Genomic DNA, 16,145 nt, shown 5'->3' on the forward strand with positions numbered 1-16,145 from the left:
TATAGCACAATATCAACTGTAACTGCGGCTATATGTCGACGTCAGTGGTAACTGCGATTATAGGATGACATCAGAGGTAACTGCGGCTACAGGATGACATCAGAGGTAACTGGGGCTTTAGGACGACATCAGCGGTAACTGCGGTATACGACGATGACATCGGGGACGTGTGCAGTTACAACGCCGCATTGACTCTGCGCTGGTGAACCCGTGAAGGTCCGGGGTAGAACAGGCCTTCAGCAACCCATGCTTGCCATAAAAGGCGACCATGATTGTCGCAAAAGGCGACTAAATGGATTGTGTGGTCAGGTTTGCTGACTTGGTTGATACATGTAATCGGTTCCCATTTGCGCATATCGATGCTCATGCTTTTGATCACTGGATTGTCGGGTCTAGACTCGACTATTTACAAACCATATGGCTTGAATATTGCAGTGTGTGGCGTAAAACGAAACTCACACCACTGGTGGCGACAAAGTGCCGTATCTTCAATAAGATCATCTTTCAACAAGACTTTTTACGCAACGTGTCAACGTTACACAATCCCCCCTCGTGATAAACGTACTCACTATCTGCGCGTTGCACAACCTCTCTATCCACCGGTTAGATATAATTCGCCGATTATCTCGTTATCCAGTCGTCTCTGCAACAGATACATCCACCCGATGTTACAGGTCGAGGGTCAGTTAGGAACAATATCAGAAGCTTAGCCAAGTCAAACGTTTAATTGCAATTAGAGAAAGAAGTGACGAGAGTTTAATCGGGAAGGACAATGACGGACAGATGCCTTGTCTCACAAGCGCCCCAAATAAAGGTCCCAACCGCAACAAGCACGAGTGAACTTTATCGAAGGTTCCGTGACTTCCGGAGATACGTATGCATTTGCTTTATATAGTCCATAACTAACCTCTAATTTAGTTGTTTTTTTCTATAGATCTGATTGTTTAAGACTGCTTTCAACGAGGTTCATCATGTTGCTGAGTGCGGCGTCAAATAGCGTTTTAAGTTTAAATAAAATCTTACCTAATATTGCAATAGGAAAATATATTCTAAATTCATAAAGACATCTTGGTTCAAGAATCATATCAGTCTACTGGATTTAAAAAAAATGGGCTTACGTATAAAAAAACTTTTTGTTTAAGTCTAGAAATGACCCAGGAATAGACTGCATTCTGTGCAACACTTACACAATTGGGGCGTGGATCAACAGGTGAAGCATTGTGAGTCATGATTCCTCAGCACCACGGAAAACACTTACAGTTGAACACAGTCAAAATTATAAAACAATTCCATTTCAGATGAGTAATATGTCCTAATTATGTAACCTTTTTATTGGTTTGTTTGTTGATTGACGATTTTCCACCCAGGTTCGGTTTGCAAAGGCATGGTCAAGGGGAGACAACTTTGAAAACCACATGAAAAACGGTCAGGGTTGAAACTTCATTGCACTTGCCCTCTACCCAAATTAGGTTTAATGCGACATACAGGCGTTATAAATACGACAGCCAACATCTGATTGTAAAATCAGATCTCCGAAGTCGTTTAGTGTTTAAAGTAAAAATGTCGCAAAAATATAGGGAACCTTTTTCCAAATTAAAAAAAAGCGATTGTTAATCAATTGCAATTAACAAAACAGACGCAGAAAAAAATTAAACTTACAATCTCCAAAACAAACCCACAGGATAGTCAGAAATATACTCGACCGCATTAGAGTCGTTATGTAAAAATCGCTCATACGTGAATTTGAATCTCTCGTCGTCGGTAGCATCGTCCCTATTGAAAACTTCCAGTTTTTGTTCATATGTTACAAGTCGTGTAAACAGTGCCATAATGGGATAAACGAGTGAAGTACTCGGGATTATTTTTATCAAAGTACTGCTGTCATTGTACGCAGTCTGATTGATTTGTCGTATTTTCGCACATAACATGCGAGTTAATCCTTTTTCAGGAATGGATAAAACTCATAAAAATTAAGAATATGAATCATAGGGGAATTGTGGAGCGAGAGAGAGAGAGAGAGAGAGAGAGAGAGAGAGAGAGAGAGAGAGAGAGAGAGAGAGAGAGAGAGAGAGAGAGAGAGAGAGAGAGAGAGAGAGAGAGAGAGAGAGAGAGAGAGAGAGAGAGAGAGACTGAGCAGGCGTGGTAATATGCCATAGGGGTGTGGGTCGGATGGTCACAGTCATTAAACTGAAGCGGAGGCTCGGAGTCATATCGGTACATGGTCATAATTAATGTCGCCGGATCAGGAGGTCAGACCACTGACGATGGTCATAATTTCACCAAACAACCCACAGCCAAACATGGCTGCACGGTTGTACAACTCATAAAGCTGTATCCAAGCACCACGGGATGCTGGGTGGCTTCACCGGCCGAGATACCTTGAGGGAATGACACATGATAGTCCCTTCTTGCATTATGTTATCAACAGCTATGTAAACGACGTGTCCGTATCACCCGCAGATCGACACAGACCGCCATGAGAGAGGCGATAGGTCGCTTGTTATCTCCCCCTGATGTAACCGCGTTCAGTGTCCTTGGGCAGATAACAGCAGTTATCTCGTTAATCGGTTCTCACGAAGTCTAGTCGGTCCCCGTGCACAGGGCAAGATGTTTGAAGGCTATCTGGGGGCTAAAGTTGAGTAGGTAATTGCACTTATAAAGATTAGGTGTTTGAGAACCGTTTGAGACAATGCGTATGTGACAAAAGCCTCGTCTCACATTTACATTGTACAAGTTCTATCTAGTTTGGTTTTTGAAGAATATGTATGGAAACATTATTGAATTCATTGATGCGACCATTGGTGACTTAATGGTTGAAATGCATAGACATTGTAAAGAAGTACTACTGCTACTTTTACTACTACTGTTTCTACTCTTGATTCTACGTCTTCTACTACGACTACGACTACTTCTACTACTACTGCTGCTGCTGCTACTACAGCTGCTGCTGCTACTAATAACTACTACTACTGCTGCTGCTGCTACTACTACTACAACAACAACTACTACTACTGCTGCTGCTGCTACGACTACTACTACTACTACTACAACAACTACTACTACTACTGCTGCTGCTGCTGCTGCTACTACTACTCTACTACTACTACTACTACTACTACTACTGCTGCTGCTGTTACTGCATCTTCTAGTACTGATACGGGTGTGTGGGGTAGCCTGGTGATGTTCGCTCGTCACCCCGATTCGTCACATTGGTAAAATGTATGAAGCCCATTCCTACCCCTGGTGCTGGAATATTGCTAAACTGAAAACTCACTCGCTCTACTAATTCTGTTGCTACCAGGGGCCACGGTAGTTAACGTACACAGGTGCTGTATCGCGTTCCGTCCACAGTCCATGACTGTCCACCACACCGTGACCAACTGCTGAACATGCTGGACAATGGTTCAAGTACATAAAGCAGACTTAGATTTGCGAGGGAAAATTAGGTCTGCGCCATGTGCACACACCGTCACCTGAACAATGATAGCCGTCACCGTGGCAACAGCTACATACCATGTCGATTAAACCACAGGTAAATAAATAAATAAATAAATAAATAAATAAATAAATAAATCATACCTCGCCATCAATATTTATGGAGAAAATGTTCCCAAGGCAATTTGATTCGATTTGCAGCATACACAAATTAAACTATCATTACGAAGTGATTTGAAATTCAAAATTCCATACAAAAAGTTACACAAAGAGTGAAAAACAGTTTTCATCTCTTTGTTTATATTTATCTAGTTCATCGCCCGCCCGGCCGCTGTCTTGTCAGTTGAAGTCGGCGATGAAAACACACACACAAAAAAGCAAGAGATTGTCTAATGTTCGTTGCACAGATTGCACAGAAGATTATAAATATTATATTTTACAGGCGCTTGTGCGGGAGATAAGAACTTCTGGGAAAGGTCTATTTGCTCGAATGTGGAACTGGCGCCTCCCAAGGCGAAGGTACATTCTCTGTACATTTAGAGAAGATAAAAAAATAATAAAAGCTCAAGCTGAACGTATTTTTTCATCAGACCCCAGCACAAATCTCCACAGCGAGAATACTTTTCTATGTTACTTTGTTATGGGATCTTTGGCGGGCGGGAGATGGTAAACAGACAGAACTTTCGCACAGTTTAACCTGGCAACAAACATGACATTGTATCCCAGTTGCTCACGGCATCAGTCACTGGATTTCTCCTCGTCATGTATCTGGACATGCCGAGTACTGCAACATAATCACAACACAACGCAGAACTGAGTGAATGCACGGTTGAAGGCATCATCTTAAGTGAATGTCTCTAAATTCAAAATATTTTACGAGTGTTTCTTTAGGCTGTGCACGTTCAGGCATACTACTCAACAATCATTAATGAATGTTGTTTCGAAGTTGAGGAGTCAGACAGACACTCTCCTATAGTCATGGCTGACGTAGTTCAATCTTCGCGCAGCTGTGATCCCGTTAGTAAAACCTCAGTCTCTCGCCTCTGGTTTCACAAACTCTGTTATTTCTTGCCGTCGAGTTTTACTGAATCACCGTCCGAGTTGTGCTGTATCTTTCACTCCTTGGCACCGACAAAGGCCGCTTCTATAGTTTCGTTCACAGAACTTTCATCTTCAAGACAACACGGTCACATACAGCCAAACACCACTGTATACTGATGTGTCGAACATGGGGTTTTCTCGAAATAAGAGCTTATAGTCTGAATATTCCATCTTTAGTCATCATTCTGGAGTGTTGTCGAACCCCAGCTGACTCGATAACTATTTTATTAGGTCCCTTCAAGTTCGATACAACCATTGTTGACTGTTATTTCAGTAGCAAGTTCAGAACGTTTGGTACTACTCAACTTCAAAGAATGCAATTCAAAGTACACGCCTATTATTTGCGACTGAGTGAGTGAGTTTAGTGTAGTGAATTTATGAAAGAACAAAACAAAACGAAACGAAAAAAAGAGAAATTAGCAACAACAACAACAACAAAAACAATTTGAAAACAAAAGAAAACAAAAACAAAAACAAAAACCCAAAACAAAAAAGTAAACACAAACCAACAAAATGAAACGGATGGCGTAATGTGCAGTTGGCAATGATGATGATGATAATCGAGCCTGAATCACACAATCCAGTGATCAACAGCATGAGCAGCATTCTACGAAATTGAGATACGTCAACCAAGTCAGCGATTCTGACCAGTTTCTGATTCTGTCGCCTCTTACGACAAGCATGGGTTACTGAATACCAAATTCTAACCCGGAATTTCAAGAGACACTTTATATTCGAAGGGGTTCAGGATTACGCTGTATGGAAAACACGGGTGTTGCAGAATCAGCGAACACCCCGAGTGGCGATCGACATTCCTTGAGGGCATAGATCATGCAAAGCTTAACGCCACTGGCCGATATCTTATCTCGATGAGATTGCAGCCTATTTGGGGTCGTACTGTCGAAAAATATGTGATTTTGATCATTTATGTTAATAGGTTCTAACTAGAATTACACAATTTTATACTTTTTGGCGATAAATCTGATATCTCATGAATATACACTTAATGACCAACATACATAGCCATCCTACACTTCATATTATGTTCATTACCATGACTCTATCTCTAACATATAATCTTAATGGCACATACACATTTCACTGTGACGCAGTTGGCCTTTGGGAAGGTGGGGTGGGTGTGGGTGGGGGGTGGGGGGGCTGTTGCATTGGTAATCGTAAATGGTCTTCCAAATTAATACACTGTATCACATGTCTTTGCGTACAGCTGCCCCCCCGTCAAGAAATATCTGGGTTAGAACTGGTCGTCAGTAACACATGGTAGTTGTAACAAGCGAATAACGTGATCGGGTGGTCAGGCTCGTTGACTTGGTTGACACATGTCATCATATCCCATCTGCGTAGATGTCAATGTTGTTCACTGGATTGTCTGGTCTGATCATTTACAGAGTGCGGGTAAAACAACCAACCAACCAACTTTGGTGTAATTACAAGTTCCACTGTTGTGTCACTCTTGAATATATATTCTCCGTACATAGTACTGTTTTTGGTAAACATGCTTCCGTGCCGCAGAATCGAAGTATCTGTTTGTAAGTAGGCACGCGGTTCCAGAGTAACGCCCCCGGTAAAATATTTGCTTTCCCGATGTAAAATCGTTTTTAATTATATCCATGTTTCCAAAGGTTATGTCTGTAGTAATTATATGTTCTACACTGTCTTAACTGATGGATGGGCTGTTCCACATTTCTCTGGAACGTACATGCTGTTCTCAATTACAAGGGACGGTAAGGTAGCCAAGTGGTTTAAGCGTTCTCTCGTCACGCTGAATGCCCGCGTTCGAATCCCCCAATGTGTGAAGCCCCTTTCTGGTGTCCCCGCCGTGATATTGCTGGAACATTGTTAAAGCGACGCAAACTCATACTCTCTATCTCACTGCCACTTATTTGCGATTTTACAGTTATCGTAATAATGAGCCAGTGAATAAGTTTGTAGGACATCAGAAATGGGCTTCACCTACTTTATCCATGTAGGGAATCGAACCTGGACCTTTAGTGTGATGAACGAACACTTTAACTACAAGGCTACCCGACTGCTCCAAGGTATCGTACGAAGAACGTTTCTGGACTGTTAGGGTTAACTTTGTACATCCTTTTATGTTTATACAGTGAAACTAAGAATGCTTTAAAAAGAGTTTGATATTTGGAAGCACACTTACTAAAAATGTCCATCGCCATATTTTTTTAGCCACATCACAACAACCAATAATATAGTTCAGATGATGATGATGATGGTGATGATGATGGTGATGAAATGTGTTAATGCTAACAAAAGTCACAGAAAAACCAAAAACATGTAATCACCCACCCCCCACCCATGAAGCCATCCAATCTCCGAGTGCGCAGCGCACGAGGTTTCTGCAACGTGAGCCTCCCTCGATACCACCCTCGGGTTATGTGATAAAGATGTTTGATTGCTCTGATAATTGGCTGGTATGTAAAAGCTTAGACCAAAAGCTTCAAGAAGACGAATTGTCTGCGGCCACAAATCTCCAAACTGATGGAGCGGGTATAGCAGATATCGTCGATAATCGTTATCGGTAATCACTCCGCCGTTGGCGATATGAGTTGCTTGACCTCAACGCAGGACACACATGGCTTGCATTTCAACTGGGCAGTGGGCAGAGGCCGGAACAGGCTTCACACCGGTGGGCTACATTGCAGTGACTGGTGTGTAGGGTGAAGGTCTCACCGGATGAACATTGTGTGACGTACATCTGACGTCCACACACAGGGAATAACAGATCGTACCGGCTACACTTTATATGTAAGTTCATACTTTATTCTCTTTTAACGTAATTTCTGGGGAGAAATAGTACCCCTGTTCACACACCCGTTAAAAGCACGTGCTGTTTTACGCCGCAGTCAGCACTATTTGAATTAGGTGAAGCGAGTTGAAGTAAGCACCACTTCAGTGTTGACGTTCACCTCTTTTTATGCCTGTAGAGTAGGCGAGCGGTTATTGTGTTCGTCGTCATGCCGAAAATATGGGTTTGATTCCCGACATGGGTAACATGTCCAAGCGCCGTAATATTTCTGGATTATTGCTAAAAGCGGCGTGAAACTAAACACATTTATTCACTATTTCATCAGATAAAGTATTGATCTAACACTGTCGAGCAAGTGAAAATAAACAACCGTGATGATGCTATAAATGAAACAAACCAGAAAATATCAATTCGGTCGTATTGTAAGTAAAATTCCTTTTTTTAAAATCCTGATAGTTTTGATAACTTTTGTAATTTTGAGTAAAATCCGTATTTTGATGTTGCTCATCTACAAGCATAGTCAGCATGAGGGTTGCGGACTGAAATACAGAGAAATGGACAACACAAGAAAATATTACCCTGTCAGTGTATACAATTTTACCCGAACTCGTTATTTTCAGAGCTGTGAAAACGGGTACATATAAGTTAAACCAGAAATATTACGGACAAATTCATGACGACGACTACACATAAAATAACAGTATTTAAATATGTTTAACAGAAATCTTTATATACAAGGCAACATTAATTCATGCTCCCGTCTGCACTAAAATTGACATCCAACCCAACTCCCATTTTCTGGTGTCCCCCGCCGTGATATCGCTGGAATATTGCTAAAAGCGGCATAAAACCAAACTCACTCACTCACTCACTCCAACCCATCTCTCTCACCCACAAAGACACGTGGTGCTAAATCACCCCAAAGCAGTATTTTTACCCAACTTATTCCAATTCATTCGTGTTTCAGATAGCGCCATCATGTTTTCAAGGTCACTGAGTAAGCCAAAGACTGCGCTGTCCGTGGTGACAGCCTTCTGTCTTTTATGTACGCTCTACAGCAGTGATATGCTCCGGCATCTGCTGAATGGAGGCAACTGGTAAGTGATGTCATCTTTGAACTGATCTTGAAACTTCAAACATCGTTTCGTGAGATATGTCATTCATATGAAAATGCGTTATCGCCAATGATACCTGTATCAAATACCTGCTATCGAGAATTAATTTCATGTAAGTTTAATATCACTTCCCCCGACAACTCAGTTTGACATTCGGCGTTAGAAAAACAAAACACCAAACTGACAAATCAGAGAAAAAGAATCGCAAAGAATTACGTTAATGTTAAGCTAGTGATTACTGTGTTAGGTGTGTGTTTTCAAAGGCACACATTAAGAATACGTTTGGGACGGCGGGGTAGCCTAGTGGTAAAAGCGTTCGTTCATCGCGCCGAAGGTCTGGGTTCGGTTCTCCATATGGGTACAATGTGTGAAGCTCATTTCTAATGTTCTAATGTTAAACTCAATAATGATATATTACTGTCACAACTGAAAGTATTCATGTTCTTTCAGGCCTACGGATGTTCGGTTTACCATGGATCAATGCCCGACGCAATTTCAGTACTGCTACGAACGCGTTTTACAAAGGTATGTTGATAGTACAGGATGTTAATCACTTGTTTGTTCGCAAGGGGCGTCTAACGGGATCGGGTGGTCAGGCTCGCTGAGTTGGCTGACACAAGTCACCGTATCCCACCTGAGTGTATCAATGCTTATAAATTAAAAGATGATCACTGGTTTGTCTGATACAGACTCGATTATTGACGGACCGCCGCCACAGAGCTAGAATATTGAAAAGTGTGGCGTTAAACAAACAAACATGCAGGCATGTGACAGACAATCCGTCACACAAGACTGATGCAATTACACAATCAACATATTGATTATGGCCTTGTAGAAATACGCTTTTCTTCCCGTAGGAATGTATCACCAAAATGGATTGTTATATGGCTACCGGCCAAATCAAAAGCAGATGTGACGCATATCACCCAGATACCCGGATGGAAGACAGTTGTTGTTGGAGATGGGAACTGTCCACAAGGATGCCGGTACGTGTAATAGTGAGGCAGTCTGGATCCATCTCTTTCTTATGTTTGGAATGGAAATGTCAACCTGATGAAATACTACATAAACCATACATGGATGTCTAAGATATTTCTAAAGTACACATCATACTGACCTGTCAATCTTATCTAAAACCACATCAGTTTAGAGGGGTATTGCATTGTCATATTAAAGATCATTTTGTTTTGTTTTAAATGAGATATAGACAGAATTTAACAAGACAAAATTTATTAAGTTGATTACTTGATGAGGTTTTTGAATGTTCATAGAAATGACTACAGTAATAAATAATAATAATCCTGACTCTTAGTATTGGTGTTGTATTCCGTCTTATGAACTTGAACATGGTGACTCTTTCAGGTTTCCTAACTGTGTGTTCCTCGATCAAGAGGCTCAGGGTTATCTACCCTTCTCCATGGCATCGTTACTCCCCACCGACAACCCCTCCAGGAAGAACCTTGGTTACCTCTATGCTATCCAACAGCAGGCCAAGTTTATCTACGACACTGATGTCAACACGAGACCCCTTGACAATCTCTCGAGCTTCAAATACACTAACACATCAGGGCTTGTCTACCGAGGAGGGGCGGTCTTTAACTACTATAAGCATTATGGCGAGCACTGGCACCGTCCTCAGGGAATGGTGAATCTAAATTTACCAGAATCGAATTCAAGGGATTACGTTTTAAGCGATATTCCTCAACCGGAAGTTCAACACGGCTTGGTCAAGGTCAAGGACGATTCAGGGCCTCGTTTTCAACCTATTGCACCTGTTGCCTTTGTTGGATCAGAATCAATGGCACCCTTTGATGCAAAGAACACCATGTTTAGCAGACGTGCCTTTTGGGGACTTATACTCTTTCCCGTCCCGAAAAGCGACATAGTAAGGTCGTATATACTTCAGTCCTTATTGAAACATATCAATGGATTTGTGGGGTTCTTGCCGCCGAATGCTGAAGAAATGCACACGTTACCAGCTTCCAAAGAACTAACGATTCCTGAAAACTTTGTTTCATTACTTTATAACTGGGAATGTGAGAGCACCAGTTTACGTGAGTGTTTCCAGCTTGTCTCATCAGCGCTGCTGGACGGACGTATAATCAACCAGGAAGGCGTTGAATTGATTTCAGCCTGGATGACCGACCTCCAAACAATCGGCTACGAAGGACTTTCTGCTCCTACAGCTAAACCGACTAAACTGTTTCCGAAAACAAATAAACTCCAACATGGAGAAATGTCAGACACTGTTCACTTTTCTCCATCACCCGGTGTATACTACAACAACAACCCCGCTTCAAAAAATTTTGAATGCGTGGACAGTTTATGCGACAACTTCACCTATCCTCCCGAAGACCCGCGTCAGTTTGATGACGTGCTGCTTATCATTACTTTCAATTACGCCTTTCTGTATGACAATATCAACTTTGTGGAGTCATTATACAGAAGATACTTTCCTCATATCCTGTTCTGCGGACCCAACATAGACAGGTTTCGCACAGCTGTGACGTCACTTCCGAACAACGCAACTGTGGCGTACGTGACAGGGATTGAACGAGGGTGGTTGTACTTCCAAGAGTGTTCGGTGTATGCCATGAAAATGAATTTCAACGTGAAGGGTTATCTACAAATTGGAGAAGACACTTTGTTAAATACGTGGAATGTGTGGACATTACCCAGAGAGAACATCTGGTTTAATAAAGGCCACATAGGCATGTGGAGGCATCTTAAAGACCATTGGGTGTGGTGGTCCCGCTCATATGGCAGGACCGCACTGAATAAAACCTTCACATATATTGAATCCAAAGTCAGCGAATCAGAGGATAGTATGGAAAAACGATTCTATAACCAATATATTAAAAACGTCCATAACAACTTCAGACAAGTTTTTCATCGAACGTGCGATTTTTTTTACTTTCCAAATCGCCTGAAAAATGAATTCATACATTTCACAAAACTGTTTTTCGAGTCGACTTTGTTAGTGGAAGTAGCCATACCGACAATGATAATTGGCTTGGATGATGAAAAGAACATCATTCGAGTTAACGGCAAAGTGACGTGGGGACCTTACAGAAACAAACCAGAGGAGTTTTTCAATGTTGAAACTGATCATTTCCTGCATGCATTCAAAGGGAGAAAACAAATGAAACTGCCAAATTGTAAAAAGTTCATGTGTGAGAAGTATCTCCCGTTGTCAGTGGAGAGGATGGTGGACCTATAGAATCACCAGCATCCTGGTTGAAACAGGTTGTCCGCATCCTGCGGAATGTAGTCTTTGTTGATGTCATTGTAACCTTAAATCATGCATCGATGCTCATGATGACAGTAACTAGACTGTTTTGTCCAGACTGACTACCAAGGCACAGCTTGAATAATGCTAAATAAGACATATCTACTATGATCGAGACATTTGTGGCAATTCACTGTGAAGATGGAACTGTCCGAAAGTGTCAGGACTGGTCATCAGCTTCCCATGCTTGAAGAGTAACGGGATCGTGTGGCCAGGCATGTTGTCTGTATTGCTTCGTGCCTGAATATGCTGGATCAATGCTCACTGGATTGTATTTCCTAAACAAGTTTGTTTATAGACTCTCGTCATATAGCTTTAATAATCATATGTGCTTATGTTAAAATCATAACTTTCGTAACTCATCATACAAACCATTTCATTATCTAACTGTCTTGTAAATATACATTTACGTGTATGTAAATATAGATTCACTATATTGAATATATTCATGCTTGTTTGGTATTTTATGATGATAGTTCTGACATGAAATGTCCTGTTATTTATCACATGGAGCATCTGCTATTACCAGTAGATAATTTGAATTGATCTCTAATGAATATGTACGGGTTTCTATACTGTTTCTATATGATGGAGGAGTTATCCCATGAACACCGCCGTCCCATCGTTGAGGTGGAAATAGTTCAAATGGGCTGTGAAGTACAAGCACCATTTCTATCTTTGAGTGAGTGAGTTTAGTTTTACGCCGCTTTTAGCAATATTCCAGCAATATCACGGCGGGGGACACCAGAAAAATGCTCCACACTCTACCCATGTGGGGAATCGAACCCGGGTCTTCGACGTGACAAGCGAACGCTTTAACCACTAGGCTACCCCACCGCCCCTTTACCTTTGAGGAAACCCGAGATAAGTTAAGGGCAGAAGGCAGATATCTCTGATGGTCAGGGAGATTCAAACCCACGATGAACAGATACTGTGACGACGAAGGAACGTAATTCTGATAACGGATGAAGGTACCTTGGATCATTTGGCAACCCTGCAATTGGTTGAAGTGGATCTTTGTCGATTTGTTGCTCTGTGAGTGTAATGCACGAAATTCGAAGATTTATTAAACACAACATGACAGATGTTTTTCCTTTGCCTTTCCATCTTGTCCAGTGCAAGCAAGACTCTTCACCGCTTTCAAATTCGAAATTCTCAAGAGCGCTTTCCCAGTAATTACAGAATAACAGATAATGTTGCTGAACACGTCACGATGACGACACATACTAGTATATCGACGTCTACGTCTTTTCAGTGTGAATCTGTGAATGAGTGAGGGAGTGACTGACGGAGGCATTAAAAGCAGGTATAATGAAGAGGAATACTTTTTATGGATAGACAACTTCCTCATGGCAGTAAATGCGACTTTTCGGTGTAGATGCAAACGCCATTATCACTGGCTTGATAACGATGTTAACATTTACACCAGAACATCGCATCTATAGCAATAGAATCCATAAAAATGACTCTTTATGTTAAAAATAAGTTTATATCTTAAAGGTGATATCTAAACGGGATTTATGCCACAAAATATATGAATGCTCCCTACATATCAGTTTCATATTTATCTTTCAATTGATATAGAATTCATACACAAGACCCACCTCTTTAAAGTGCAATGTTATACCTTGTTTGATATTTTAAAACATAATTCAGTACATTTGTTGTTAAACACTTACGTAATTTCTCGTGCTTTGTTGAGTGAAAACCTATCTGCTAATTATTAATACCCTTAACGGTTTTCTCTTACGGCTCATACACGTAACGACTATTCAAACTAAACACAATCAAGCACATTCCAAACAAAAAAGATATATCCAATAAGATATATTTTTCCTTTCAGTGTATATGTCACATGTCTATTGTAGACGTAAATAATACTTTACACATATTGTTCTGTTTGGGAAATCTTTTCCTAGAACATAACTAGTTACAGGTGGTGAAAATCAGGTATAATACTAAATTACATAATAAATTCGCCCACCCATACTGCTGTACTAACAGTTCTCTTGGGTTACGTTAGTGACGGGCGGTGGGGTAGCCTAGCGTTAAAGCGTTCGCTCGTCACGCCGAAGACCCGGGTTCGATTCCCCACATGGGTACAATGTATGAAGTCCATTTTCTGGTGTCCCCCGCAGTGATGTTGCTGGAACATTGCTGAAAGCGACGTAAAACTTAACTCACTCACTCACTATATTAGTGACAAGGCGGCGTCATGTGATACGGCCTGTCCACAGTATTCAGGTTAAAAACCATCGACCATTTTTTAAGCCAGCGTTCAGACGCCTTATCCACCACTGACAGAAGTACACTCTTGGAACATGAACGAAATCGATCTCAAGGCTCTCGAGGCAAACTTGAGGATGACCCTCTATAGTCCTCCAGATGCTGTGGAGGACAGCGCCCCCGATGTAAACAGAACACGGACATATCTTCACCATGAACAGTCACCCTTATCATGCGGGAACATGAAGCATGAAGAGGCCAGTCTTTGTACACTGTCCAACCTAAGGATGTCAAATATAAGATACGAGAAGGGGACGTCGTTAGCTGAATGCCACGCTTACACTTGCACGCATTTCGTCGTGGCAACGGGTGTAATAGAAGATGGTACGCATGAAAGCGTGACGCCTAGTTGGCACTGTTCGCGTCTTGTTTACACATAAATTACGCATTAACTACGACTTACGTGACCAACATGGTTGACCAACATTGGCACGCACTGGCATGCCATCGCACGACTTAATTACGTCTAGGTCAAGTATTGTTGACGTGTTGTTGACGTGTTGTTGACGTCTAGTGTACGGCATGGTGCGCGCGACGCGCATTGTTCCATCATGGGCATACATTGGCACAGCCACTTCGCGCATGCGTGAAGCGGTCGTGGTATTATTTGGTCCCGCATTGCCTCGCTTGACGCCACGCCATAAAAAAACAGCATGCATTACATTCTAGCTTCATGTATATTTCCACTTCAAGACGTTGAGGACCAGAGAACGAAACTCTTAATGCAGAAAAGAACAGGTGTCATCCACGAGGAAGATCCAAGAGGCTACAGACATTACCCTACATGTGTCTCTGGTTCAAGTCTGCCATCATGACCAACTGATGGGCCCTGGCTGTCTTCTTCTTGGCAGACATCTAGTTGATTGTTCGGTGTCGAGTTGAGGAATGACAGACAGACAGACTTTATTCGGTAATGTAGGCCATGTGACCCATGTTTCAATGAAAATAAGAATAACATTTTAGTCACGATTTTCTTGACATAAACGATTTTTTTACACAAACTGAAGCGATTTTAAAAACAGTTTTAATTTTGCAATTGAGTATATTTGGCAAACTTAACTGACCATGGAATGTTTTGTGGGTTCTGTAATATATTTCAAGTGATTATAATATTCACATACAAAGAAAACATGACCTTCAATGAGATCATTACTGCAGTAATTACAAATGATATTTTGAAAATCTACATTTTTCTTACGTCACATGTTGACTTTGAAATTGTGTTAATTTATTGTTGATTTACAAAACACGCGCCTTGATGATTTATCTTCTAAAAATGTAATATATCTTTCAACGTTAAGTAAACATTTCACATTTGAGCAAGTATTTTGATGACGACAATTTAGAATAAAGGAATGTGTGGACTGCGATGGACATGCGCAGTCATCGCTAATTATGTGCGACAACAATGCGTAAAATGGGCTCAAACTAATCGTGCTTTGCGGAAACTATGCGGGAACACGTCGTGCCATGACCACGTGAACAAGTCATGACAATACACAGACCTCACGACAAGTTAGAAAGCGTGAAAATTGCAACCACGTCGCACACGTCGTCAGTGCCCGCAGAGCTGGAAATTGACACGCTTTGATATGCACTGCTTACTCAAGCTGCATACAAGAAATGTTGAACATTTTAAAATTTTCTTTGCGTACTGGTACAGTTTATGCACACTTCACAACAATTTACGGCAAGTTTACTCATTGGCATGCAAAATTGCGCACCAGTGCGGGGACAAAATTCGTGCAAGTGTCAGGGTTGCTGAACTACGGTAAATACGCAGACACACTCGAGAATTGTTGATCCGTATCCTCAGTTTCTAACAAATTTGTGAGTGAGTGAGTGAGTGAGTGAGTGAGTGAGTTATTATTTACCGTCACATCGGCAGTAAAACAGTGCCGAGAAGATATTTATTGTGCCAATTATGAGCACAGCGTGTACATTTATAAAACGTTTAATTATAATTATACACACACACACACACACACACACACACACACACACACACACACACACACACACACACACACACACACACACACACACAGAGTGTCAAATATCTTCTCGGTACTGTTGATATATATAATTAAAAGGGGTACAAATGTCCACGTTGTGCTCATAATTGGCTCTAACGTCA

The sequence above is a fragment of the Haliotis asinina genome, chromosome 2 (assembly GCF_037392515.1).
Source record: "Haliotis asinina isolate JCU_RB_2024 chromosome 2, JCU_Hal_asi_v2, whole genome shotgun sequence".
In the NCBI taxonomy this organism is placed as follows: Eukaryota; Metazoa; Mollusca; class Gastropoda; order Lepetellida; family Haliotidae; genus Haliotis; species Haliotis asinina.